Here is a 14084-nt window from a genome sequence, read left to right on the forward strand (position 1 = left end):
GGGAACTGCGGGACGGCATTTCAAACTCTTTACGTACAGCTGCAACTGAAACCATTGGTTTTCGGAAAGTGCAAAAGAACAGCTGGTACGACGAGGAGTGCCGTGTCGCAGCGGAGAGAAAACAGGCCGCCTACCTCGCAACGTTACGATCGACCACAACAAGTGCGGGATGGTATAGATACCGAGAGTTGAAGAGGGAAGCGAAACGCATTTGCAGACAGAAGAAGAAAGAGGCCGAAATGCGTGAGTATGAACAGCTTGATAAGCTGGCCGACAGGGGTAATGCCCGAAAATTCTACGAAAAAATGCGGGGCTTACAGAAGGTTTCAAGACCGGAGCATACTCCTGTAGAACCCCCAAAGGTGATCTAGCCACCGATGCCCAGAGCATACTTAGATTATGGGGGGAACACTTCTCCAGACTGCTGAAGGGCAGGGAACACATAGCACCAGGAGAAGGCGAACCCGATTCCCCAATCGATGACGATGGAGCAGACGTTCCATTACCCGGCCATGAAGAAGTTCGAATAGCAGTTGCCCGCCTGAAGAACAACAAAGCGGCAGGAGCCGACGGATTGCCGGCCGAGCTATTCAAACACGGCGGCGAAGAACTCATAAGAAGCATACATCAGCTCCTATGCAAAATATGGTCGGATGGAAGCATGCCCGACGATTGGAATTTATGTCTGCTCTGCTCAATCCATAAAAAAGGAGACCCCACAATCTGCGCCAACTACCGTGAGATAAGCCTCCTCAACATCGCGTACAAGGTTCTATCGAGCGTATTGTATGAAAGATTAAAGCCCACCGTCAACAAACTGATTGGACCTTATCAGAGTGGCTTCAGACCTGTTAAATCAACAACCGACCATATATTCACCATGCGTCAAATCTTGAAAAATACCAGTGAAAAGAGGATCGACACACACCACCTCTTCGCCGATTTCAAAGCAGCTTTTGACAGCACGAAAAGGAGCTGCCTTTATGCCGCGATGTCTGAATTTGGTATTCCCGCAAAACTAATGCGGCTGTATAAACTGACGTTGAGCAACACCAAGAGCTCCGTCAGGATCGAGAAGGATCTCTCCGAGCCGTTCGGTACCAAACGAGGTTTCAGACAAGGGGCCATCCATAAATTACGTCACACCTTGAGGGGGGGGGAGGGTATCATTCAGAAGTGACAATGTGTGACAAGGGGCAGGGGGGGTCAAAAGCTTTTTTACATCACATTTCAAAATTTGTGATGTACAAACGTGAAATTTATAGGTAAACAAAAAATATTAAGAATTTATAAACACAAACTATGTTTTTAATACTTAAGTTGTAACCAAGCTTTTTACTGCGCCTGCTTCTTACAAGTATAACTTGCTGAGGTATACTCGCCGTGTCCAGGGTTTGTTACAATAAATTTGTAAACATTGGGGCTCTTCTGCGAATCGTACTTTATTTCATTTTATATTCTAATTTTAATCAAAGTTACAAAATTGCTCCCGCATTATTGTTTCAGCTTTACAACATTTTAAATATTTTCATTTAGTTGCAATTTACGAGTATATAGCTACAAATGCCCCAGGAAAGAGTGCATTTAACAGAGTTGAACGATGCATTGCACCTCTCAGTCGCGAACTTACTGGTGTACTATTAAATCATGATGATTTTGGGTCACATCTTGATTCAAGTAATCGAACTACTGACTTAGATCTAGAAAAACGAAACTTCGAAAGTGCGGGCAATGTGTTGGCTGACATTTGGAGCAAGTTAGTCATTGATAATTTTCCAGTCGCTGCTGAATGTGTTGCACCCACTGTTACTAGACTGGATATTGGACAGGCTATGATGTTGAAAAATAATGCTACTTGGTATGCTGATCACATACGTGAGTCACAATATTTTTTACAAATAGTTAAATGTGAAACTATTGCATGTTGCGGTGTAAGACGTTGTAGTCTTTGGAAATTATTAAAAGAAGGATATTTATCACCACCTGTGTTAATTAAACAGACATCAGAAGGTTATGGAGTCACAGGGAGTGATGACAACGATGCTAAGTTTGCTCCATTATTACTACAGATATTATTAAATCTCCAAGCATCATTCCATCTGAAACATGTTCCATATGATAGTTATTGCCCTTGTGTCGAGTCACACTTGTTCAAAAGATCGTGTAGCATATGTGGCCTATATTTTTCTTCATATTAAGCCACCAATCAACACAAACAATCACATAAAAAACCAGAGCTGTTACCTATCGTGAAAATTCGTCCTCAAAGAATTGCGGCTGGACGTGTCCGAGAGATTTTCTGTTTAATGAATGATGACGATGCTTTATGGATGGAAGAAGACGATTTTGATACGAAAGATGTCTCTGACATCCAAATTCAGAACGAAAATGAAGTGCCTGATTTACCAGTAGTAAATGATATAAAGGAGTGGATCAAAAGTCCGTGGGCACAAGATGATTAAGTTTTGTATTCTTAATTAGCATATTTAAGTATCTATTATTTCTTGACTAGTCATTCGTTGTGTCTGTACTTTAATATTTAACTAAATGTTGATTTTATTAAAGATTATTCAATAAATATAAGAATAAATAGAATAACCCTTTTTTTAATAAATCTATAAATTTTGAAAATGTGTGACGTCACGAAAGGGGGGGGATAGTTCAAAATGTGACAACTTGTGGCAAGGAGGGGGAGAGGGGTTAAAAATTCCTTAAATTCGTGTAACGTAATTTATGGATGGCCCCCAAGGCGACTCCCTATCGTGCGACTTTTTCAACCTGCTTTTGGAGAAAATAGTTCGAGCTGCAGAACTCAACAGAGAAGGTACCATCTTCTATAAGAGTGTACAACTGCTCGCGTGTGCCGATGATATTGATATCATCGACCTCAACACCCGCGCGTTAGTTCTGCTTTCTCCAGACTGGACAAGGAAGCGAAGCAAATGGGTCTGGCAGTAAAGGAGGGCAAGACGAATTATCTCCTGTCATCAAACAAACAGTCGTCGCACTCGCGACTTGGCACTCACGTCACTGTTGACAGTCATAACTTTGAAGTTGTAGATAATTTCGTCTATCTTGGAACCAGCGTAAACACCACCAACAATGTCAGTCTGGAAATCCAACGCAGGATTACTCTTGCCAACAGGTGCTACTTCGGACTGAGTAGACAATTGAAAAGTAAAGTCCTCTCTCGACGAACAAAAACCAAACTCTATAAGTCACTCATAATTCCCGTCCTGCTATATGGTGCAGAGGCTTGGACGATGACAACAACCGATGAGTCGACGTTGCGAGTTTTCGAGAGAAAAGTTCTGCGAAAGATTTATGGTCCTTTGCGCGTTGGCCACGGCGAATATCGCATTCGATGGAACGATGAGCTGTACGAGATATACGACGACATTGACATAGTTCAGCGAATTAAAAGACAGCGGCTACGCTGGCTAGGTCATGTTGTCCGGATGGATGAAAACACTCCAGCTCTGAAAGTATTCGACGCAGTACCCGCCGCGGGAAGCAGAGGAAGAGGAAGACCTCCACTCTGGTGGAAGGACCAAGTGGAGAAGGACCTGGCCTCGCTTGGAATCTCCAATTGGCGCCACGTAGCGAAGAGAAGAAACGACTGGCGCGCTGTTGTTGACTCGGCTATAATCTCGTAAGCTTTGTCTACGCCAGTAAAGAAGAAAAGAAGATTGCGACATTTTGGGACCTTTCGGTTGGAGGCAAAGGAACGCAGCCTCGTGGCGCGACACGTACTTAGCACTCATGGCGTTTAACGTGATTCTCTTTCAAAGGATCAACGACAACTGAACCCTTGTTGAGAATGCATCAAGGACAAAGCGTCCCTCTATCGGCTCGCGAAGGAAGTTGAGCGAAGTCTTTCATTAACTGTCGGTAAAGTCAAACACGCTTTTACTTGACAGACTGCAATTATCTTGGCTTGTCGTAAGCTATAATAACTTATATATTGAACTAGAGGTATTTTCAGTTCATCGCTTTTTTTTATTCACAATAGCTATGCTTTTTCAAAGTAAAAGTAGTTGGCAATAACGAGAAACCTCATTTTGACAGATGAAAATATAATCAAACCAAAATTACAGAGTTTTTTTGATGCGTATTGAGTTAAAATTAAAACAAATATGAAAACTTGTTTTCAGTTTTTTGTATTCTAAACCTCAAATAAATAAAATTAATATATTTGTATAGTATATTAATAAACCGTTTAAAAATGTGATATTTCAAACTAAATTGTATATCAGCAGATTGTTCTTGTCCGCATTGCCAACACAATTCATTTTTAGCGAATATATGATAAACTAATTGCGTTTTATTTATCCATGATTTAGCTATTATTTAGCTTGTGATGGTCAAATAAAACAAGGCTAATATAAAGGGTGATTTTTTAAGAGCTTGATAACTTTTTAAAAAAAAAAAAAACGCAAAAAATTTGCTAAAATCTCATCGGTTCTTTATTTGAAACGTTAGATTGGTTCATGACATTTACTTTTTGAAGATAATTTCATTTAAATGTTGACCGCGGCTGCGTCTTAGGTGGTCCATTCGGAAAGTCCAATTTTGGGCAACTTTTTCGAGCATTTCGGCCGGAATAGCCCGAATTTCTTCGGAAATGTTGTCTTCCAAAGCTGGAATAGTTGCTGGCTTATTTCTGTAGACTTTAGACTTGACGTAGCCCCACAAAAAATAGTCTAAAGGCGTTAAATCGCATGATCTTGGTGGCCAACTTACGGGTCCATTTCTTGAGATGAATTGTTGTCCGAAGTTTTCCCTCAAAATGGCCATAGAATCGCGAGCTGTGTGGCATGTAGCGCCATCTTGTTGAAACCACATGTCAACCAAGTTCAGTTCTTCCATTTTTGGCAACAAAAAGTTTGTTAGCATCGAACGATAGCGATCGCCATTCACCGTAACGTTGCGTCCAACAGCATCTTTGAAAAAATACGGTCCAATGATTCCACCAGCGTACAAACCACACCAAACAGTGCATATTTCGGGATGCATGGGCAGTTCTTGAACGGCTTCTGGTTGCTCTTCACCCCAAATGCGGCAATTTTGCTTATTTACGTAGCCATTCAACCAGAAATGAGCCTCATCGCTGAACAAAACACGCGCGCGAAACACATTTCGAACCGAACACTGATTTTGGTAATAAAATTCAATGATTTGCAAGCGTTGCTCGTTAGTAAGTCTATTCATGATGAAATGTCAAAGCATACTGAGCATCTTTCTCTTTGACACCATGTCTGAAATCCCACGTGATCTGTCAAATACTAATGCATGAAAATCCTAACCTCAAAAAAATCACCCGTTAGATAATTGGACCCAATTAAGTTTGTTTTACTCAATCACAACATTGAGGTAACCAAATGGACTCTTCATTGGAACCGTATTGATTCGGCACATATACCAGCCTTTGTAACCAAGCACGTTTCTGTGCGTTAGTTATGCTCATTCGTTGGCTCTCGTTATCACGTGATTTTGTATCGTTAGTATTGCTTGTGTGTCGGCGCGCATCCATCTAGGCGGTAAATGAAATAATCATATACTGCACAGGAACGCGAGTATACTATGAGACATGACAACCCGTCTGACACAACCCATTCATTTTCATATTAGCACGTACTACGTTGGACGCAAGATACAGACTTTCATGCATTAGTTTGTTTTCGTTTATGTGCCTTTGTGCATTTCTCTTTATATTTCTATATTGGTGCGTGCAGGCAGGCGTGCGTGTTATCGTCTGGTTTATATGCGCATTACATGTGCCAGTAGCTATGTTGAATTTTCCACGGCTTGTAACACACTCACGAATTTGTGAAGTGTGTAGGTTAAACAGTTGAACAGCGAACGGAATTTCATGTGAAAATTGGTATATTTATTGGTCTATTTGTTTGAAAGAATGTTGTTGAGTTTGCATATGGACACATTCACGCATATCTTGCTAAAACATTTATAAAAATATACGTGTATCTGTAATGTTGATGAATTTATAAATCTTAATTTCCGCCTCAATTTCTCAATGAAACAGCTGCCAGTAGAGTGGACGCTTAAAGCCGAACCAAGCTCCTTTTTCTATTTATACAACATGCGTATTTACCCTTGGCTCGGCTCTGCGGGCACCTTAAAGGCCATAAATTAGTAAAAACAAGATTACTAAGATGGATGGGTTTATTTCGGTTGTCATACTCGTTTTCATATGTATGAAAACACGGATATATTCCTTACGTATTGTTATTGATTTATCTTTATATATATAAATCTTCTGACCGTGTGTTTGCCTTGGAATTGCTCCTAAACGGATGGACCGATTTTGATGAAATTTTGTGTGTACGTTCAAGGAGATTCGGGAATGGTTTATATTTACAATTTGGCCCACGGGAAAATGTTTTTTAAATTGTTTTTTCATTTTTAATCAATTTTTAAATTTGACCGATAGATGGCGCTACCATCGCAGTATCCAATATTCAAACCTTAAATTGGCGTAAACGTGTACTAAACAAAACGATGCCAAAGAAAAAGGTGACATCTGTGGATCAAGTTTTTATCACATCGCTTAATATCTATAAAAGAAAGTGATGTAAGTTACTACGCTTATAACTAGAGGACGCCTGGACCGATTTCGGTGGTTACCACCAATTGAGATAGGTCTCCGCCCAAACAAGGAGAATACTTTTTTTTTAGGATAATTCCAAAAAGTATCTTTTTTCCATAAACATTTTTTTTCAATTTTTGTTTGTTTTGTTTTTCAATATTTTGATTTGTAAATTATTTGAATAGTTCAATTTCGGTCGCTTGCTTTTTTATTCCGGCTATTCAAAAGAAAAATTATTCAGTGAAAACTTTACGTGCGTTTCACACAAAGAGGTCAATTGCAGATTGAAATTTGTTACGAAGCCACGAAGAGGTCGCCCTAATATCGGTCCATCAAAGTATGGCAGCCAAAGGCAAGGCAAGGCAAGAAGTACTCCCAGGATGCGGTGACATACGTGCGGAATTATGGATCGCGGTCAATAAGCAAGCGATCGTCACGATGTCACAGCACGACTTTTCAAACAACAGTTACGATGTTTCATGGAGTTTATCTTGGAGTAGAGTAGGTATATGTGGTACTGTTAGATGCTAAATGTACTCTGTTGAGTGGCAAAAGAGAGGTTTGTCGCACGTACATATTCTTCTTTGGATGGTGGATGGTTGTCACACCAGATCAGATTGATGAACTCATTTCTGCGGAAATTAATGATGCAGAGAAAGATCCAGTATTATATGAAGTGATGAAAACCAACATGGTTCATGGACCTTGCGGACACTACAATCACACTTCGGTTTGTATGCCTGACAATAAATGCGCGAAACATTATCCATGTGCTTTTCTGAAACACAAGCTGGAAATGATGGATATCCACTCTATCGGCGTAAATATCGAAGTTAACAACACATCAAAGTTGACAACACATGGGTCGTACCATATTCGATACTATTGTCTAATTCACATTCAAAAGTCATGTGAATGTTGCGTATTGTAGTTTGGTGTAATCGATAAAATGCGTTTGTAAATACGTCACCATAGGAAGCAACATGGCGGTTATTGGTTTTAAACGACACGGTCGATACGTGAACTGAAATAAAGGGCTTTGTAGGATATTTCTTTTGAAATTCATGAACGTTTTCCGACTGTTGTGCGTCTCGAAGTTAATTTGGGGAATGACCAAAGAGTCTATTTCAACCCAGAGAATACAGTACAGTCAACAGAAACACCACCAGCAACAGAATTAACATTAGCGAGTTTTTTCTCAACTCCCGTCAGTGATCCGTTTGCGAGAACATTGCTCTATTCGAAATACGTTGATATTATACATGGGATGCATCATCGAAGAAATTGTTACGCAGAAAGCAGGGTCATCCAGTAGATGGACATCCAGGTGTGTTCTCAACTAATGCATTAGAATGAACTTACACAATCCACCCGAAAAACGAATGCCACTGAAGTTCACACACATTTCGCGATGATCAGCCTTCAAATCGGCGTTATGGGATACGACCAAAAATTACATTGCCGAAGACATTTTACATTGCATACGCTAAGAATTGGAAACGGGTCAATACTGATTGATACTTCCCATGGTCTGATATCAATCCCATATGCCGTTTATCAATTCACGAAAGATGGACTCATCACGAATGTTTATACGAACATTGGCCAAACTGTCGTAAGTACGATTCCTTGTGTGTACGAGCAATCTTAGCTGCCACAAATACCTATGTTGTTGACTTAAACTGGAAAATTCAAAGTCAAATTCCAGGAGACTTGCAATCATACAAATCGATCGATCGTCTGACAATGAAGACGACACCGTGAATTACCAGTGGAATTTGTAAATTCTTTGGAGAGGCCTGGTATGCCACCGCATCATCGCAATCTGATTGTGATGCACCTATCAAATATAAGGGACAGAATGCTTGATTCTACGGAATTCTTTTGAGTTCTAACGATTTGCCAATTCGGTTCAAAAGTATTCCGTTTCCAGTGAAAATTGAATTTAAAATGACGATCAATAGAATAGTCGCATAGTGGGTGGCATACATTTGGAAATGCTATGTTTTTCACACGGCCAGATATACGTGGCGTGCTCAAGAGTTGGAAAACCATCTTCTCTGTACATTTACGCACCGGAACAGAAACCAAAAAATTTTGTTTATCAAGCTGCGTTACATTGAAGAAAAATGTAGACAAATAGCAAATAAAGGAATATCAATAAAATATGAATTTTTGTCTTTTCATTTCAAAACACATAATTTCGCGCAGGACAACGGCTGCGGGGCCAGCTAGTATATGTATACTTAATTAGTATTATTACTACAGTGTTGTTAACTCAAACAAGTAAGGAAGGGCTGCAAACAAACATTTTATACTCTTGAAACTATTAAGGTTCTGCGAAAGATCTACCGTCCTTCAGCGAATTAATAGACAGGGGCTACGCTGGCTAGGTCATGTCGTTTGAATAGATGAAAGCACTCCAGCTTTGAGAGTATTCGACTCAGTACCCTCCGGGTGAACCAGAGGAAGAGGAAGACCTCCACTATGTTGGAAAGACCAGGTGGAGAAGGAGCTGTCTACACTTGAAATCCCGAATTGGCACTATACAACGAAAAGGAAGAACGACTGGCGCGCTGTTGTGAACTCGGCTATAACAGCGTAAGCGGTTTTTACTATCGGTAAAGAAGAAGAATACTTACAAAATATCAATATTGAATGACTTCGAAAAAATTAGTGGACCAGAATTTAAGCGGCTTCCGTATTTATTACCAGAATTGGCTTAAACGCCAAAAAAAAAGTTTAAGTTGTGTTGTAGCCTACGAAGGTTGCGTAAAAGCTTGTTCAGTGAAATAATTATAGGAGTCTCGCGGCGTTCGTCAACGTGATAGGTTGTCTTAAGTTCGCGGTCTATATCGTGTGCTATTGTCGACATTGTGACTTATTTTGATTGCGCTCATTTCTTATATACATACTTTTGTTATAAGTATTCTGTGAACATTTTGTTTATAATTAGGCTGTTCACGTTATAAAATTAAAGTGTAATTGCACTTGTGGGTGCTTTAATAGTGTGGCCGGCATGGAGGGTAATGAAGCTGATGGAGCCTACACATTACCCACTACTGAACACCTGCCCACTAATAATAATTTTTTGTATGTTACCAACAACAGAAACAATCAGCAAAACCAGTTTCTAGCGCTTCCAAGTGTTACATCTAATGAAAAAATACTACCTGCACTTAGCGGCAATTTCGCTACACCTAAACATAGAAACCCAACAAAGAGAGTAAATAGTTCATCACCTTATCCAATGGTAAAGAGAAATTTGTTGGGCGAAATGAATTCGCAAAATCGCTTTGCAATATTTAACGATCTGGAATTTAACGTTTTAAGAGACCCAAAAGTGATTGCTCCGGCTGAGAACACAGAACAGAAAAGTACTGAAAATTTGAATGCGAATAAGCACTCAAAAGCAACATCGCAACAGAGAGCGGCTAAGCAACAAAAAGCCGAAGAATATTGCCCACCTATCTTTCTTTATAATATAGATGTGAAGAATTTAATTGATCAACTCAAGTTGAAATATCCCCAAGTGGAATTCAAGGTTATAAATAAATCCAAATATAAAAGTAAACTTCTTATTAAGGATTTGGATATCTATTTACAAATGATGGCGCAACTGAAAGAAAAAAAAGTTGATTCTTATTCAATGACCCCAAAACAATTAAAAGTAGCAAGCGTATCTTTACGAGGGTTACATTACAATATGACTGCTGATTAAGCAAGAATTGGACGAAATTTGCCCTTCAACAGTGGCATCTGTAAATAAATTTGTAACGAATTATTCAAAGAAAAAAGGCGTCGATACAGGACTTTTCTTAGTTACTTTGAATCAAGGCTTTGAACTGAAAGATATTGCTAAAGTTAAAACTATAACATATCAAATGGTTACGTGTCGCAACTGCCAGCAATGGGGCCATGCCGCTAAAAACTGCAATAGAGCTTTTCGTTGCATGAAAGTTAATGAAAAACATAAAGCAGGAGCCTGTATGAACCAAAAAGATGATGGCTCTCAAGCCTTTTGTGTGAATTGTAATACTTTGGGTCATCCGGCTAATTGGAGGGGATGTCCAGCTTTTAAACGTTATTCAGAATTTAAAAATAAGAATAATAATTTGTCAAATAATATTAATTTAAAAGCGCAAAATAATGTATATTCCGCTTTAAATAATCATTCTTTTGTATCTAAAGGCAAATCATTTGCTCGCCAATTTTACAATGTGGATAGTAATAATCGATATAGTCAATCACCAAATATGTGTAAACCGAAATTAATAGAAGGCTTTCTTGCTGTCGCTAAACAAATACTTGAACTTGTCACGGATACTATTGAAGACAGGATACAAAAATTCTTGGATAACTGAAATTCTTTATCTAAAGACGATCTCAGAGATCAATGCTGTCAGTTACTATCTGAAGTAAGAACAAAATATGGGTTTTAAGCAATTAAAATTAGTAACTTTTAACGTTGGCTCTTTAATTAATAAGTTGAGAGTGCTCGAATTGCAATTCTTTCTGGACAGTGAAAGCATTGATATTGCTCTTATTCAGGAAACTCATCTTAACTCAGATATTCCCGTTTCTTTAAGACATTTTTCTATATATAGAGATGATTCTAAACAAGGTTTGCTAATTGCGATAAGGAATAACATAACACATAGTAGAATTTATAGTCCTTATGCTCAATTTTCTTCTTTATTTATTAAAGTTCAGGTTATTATCAATTCAAGGAAAACAGATTTATTAATTGGTAATGTTTATATTCCCTCTAATATGTCAGTTAATAATCTACAACAAGGTTTGAATGTCCGTGCGAACTTCAGTTCAAATTTTTTTGCGTCAATTCTTGGTGGTGATTTTAATGCAAAATGTGTTGATTGGGGTGACTCGCAAACGAATTCTTACGGGAAAAGCTTATCTGATTGGTTACAAAGCTCAGATCAAAATCTAGTTAGATTTTGCGGTAGAAAGCCTTCTTACCCTGGAGGTCAATCGTATCTGGACCATTTTCTTTTGTCTTCACATATAATAGATTTCAATATTAAAAACTTTAAAGTTTTCCTAGGTTCGCCCTTTTCTGACCACCTTCCCCTTATCCTTCTTACAGAGATTCCAAATGTTGATCTTTTATTTAATTGTGCGAAGTTTATTGTTAAAACAGATTGGACATCTTTTGCAAATGATTGCAATCAGGATTTGGCTGAAAGACTTCCTCCAGCAGATATTAATCTTACTAATATTGAAATAGATAACTACATGGAAAAGTTTATTGAACATTTAGGCATTGTCAAGATTAAAAATTCCTGATTACAAAGCATATATCATTTTCTCCTTTTTATAATAATCAAATTAAGAAATTAATTGCTATTAAGCATATGTGGCAAAAAAGATTTAAGAAAATTTATCATACATCCGGACATAGAACTTCTCTGGAATACAAATTAATTTCATCTCAAATTTATTATATTAAAGTGCTTCTGCAGCTTCCTTGAAACTATTACACCAGGACCTCATGCTTTTAGGAAAATTTATAGAGCGGCTAAGATGAAACCGAATGTTAAGTTGTTGGTTAATAATGTGGAGATTTATGAGGATAACGCAAAGGCTCTCGTGTTCAAATCTTATTACGAAAGTATTTATTCGGAGATAACTCCTAATTGTGCTTCAGTCAGTCGTGTGGAAAGAACCCTGGATGCGCATGATCATATTCTTGGTGGTAATATTGTTGATTTTTCTCCACGTCTTACATCGCTTGATCCTCCAACAAATACTAATAAGCTTTTGATAAATAAATATATTTTAAAAGACACAATTATTTGACTGAATTCAAAGCCATCTGCAGGACCAGATGGCATTTCGAATTCTTTAATTAAAAAACTGCCAGAAAATGCTATCGAATTTCTACTTATTATATTCAATAATTGCTTAAATAATGGATATTTTCCGTTAAAATGGAAAGTTGCCAAGATAATACCTTTAAAAAAGTCGTTATTCTGTTGAGGCAAAAGAATTTAGACCTATTTCCTTACTATCGAACATTGGTAAGCTACTTGAAAAAATAATTCATTCCAAAATTCATGATTTGCACACGGACAAGTTTATTCCGTCTTATCAGTTTGGTTTCCAAAAAGCACATTCCACGCAACATGCACTTTTTAAGTTCTCCAATGATGTATTGGTAAATTTAAGGAATAAACTTTGTACTGTAGCAGTATCATTAGATATCGAAAAAGCATTCGACCGTGTTTATCATAGAGGGTTTATTTTTAAGCTTGTTCAGATTGGTTTTGATCATGGTATTATTAAGATTTTTTCAAGTTTTTTGTCAGATAGAAAAATTTTTGTGCTTATTAATGATTGTTCCTCGGATCTTGGAGTTTGCAATTGTGGGGTTCCACAAGGCTCTATTCTAGCTCCATTGCTTTACAATATTTTTATGTGTGATTTTCCACATAGTCACAATAATTCATTAAGTATTCTGTATGTTGATGATTCTTTAGTTTATGCTCATAACAAATTCCCTACCTTGGCATTGCGAATGGTAGAGAATCGTCTAGAAAAAATTAATAATTTCTACAAATATTGGGGGATTAAGATAAATGAGGCCAAGACTGTACCTATCTGCATTAGAAATGCTTCAGGTAAAGGACATAAGGGATTGTAAAGGAGAGTAGAGACCTGATTCTAAATCGTAATGGCCATAATATTCGTTTTCAGAATCAAATGAAATATCTTGGAGTAACCTTCACCAACTTATTTAAATTCAATTTTCATGCTAACGACATGGTGAAAAAATGTAATAACCGTTTTCATGCCTTATCAATTATAATGAAAAATACAAGTTTAAGCACAAGAACCAAAATTTTGATTTATAAAGTGGCTCTCCGACCAGTCTTAAAGTACGCTTTGCCGATTTGGTTTCATTTTTAGCCTTCTTTGATGAAAAAAATTGAAATATTTAATCTAAAATTATAAGATTTTGTTTAAACAAATACTTCATTCACTTTAAAAAGAGATACTCAATTAAATATATCTATTCAAATTCTAAAGTGCTCCCTTTTAATAAATATGCAATAAGAGCAATATTAAGGTTTTTCGATCATGTTCGGAATTGTGACAATCCATTGATTTCTGATGGTATCTTGTCGCAGTCGAGTCATACTTGGGTCAACAGCAAGTATTTGTCTCCACTTGGTATTAGTAAAGAAAATATAATAAATGATGTTAATCATCCAGAAGCCTTCTGCTTAAACTTTTATGTAAAAGCAACACCTAGTTCGCACAGGGGCTAGTTTAAGCATAAGCTTTATTTGCTATTATAGCTTGTAAGATTTCTTTTTTAATTACTTTTAGTTTTAAGTTAGCTTTAAGACTGAGTCGTAGCCCTCAGAATACATTTAAAAATGTCGGGAGCAAGCATTTATTGCATTAAGATCTGTTTTCGGAACCTTTTGTTTAAGATAAAATATGTATAGTT

This window comes from Bactrocera dorsalis, chromosome 1 (genome assembly GCF_023373825.1).
Source record: "Bactrocera dorsalis isolate Fly_Bdor chromosome 1, ASM2337382v1, whole genome shotgun sequence".
In the NCBI taxonomy this organism is placed as follows: Eukaryota; Metazoa; Arthropoda; class Insecta; order Diptera; family Tephritidae; genus Bactrocera; species Bactrocera dorsalis.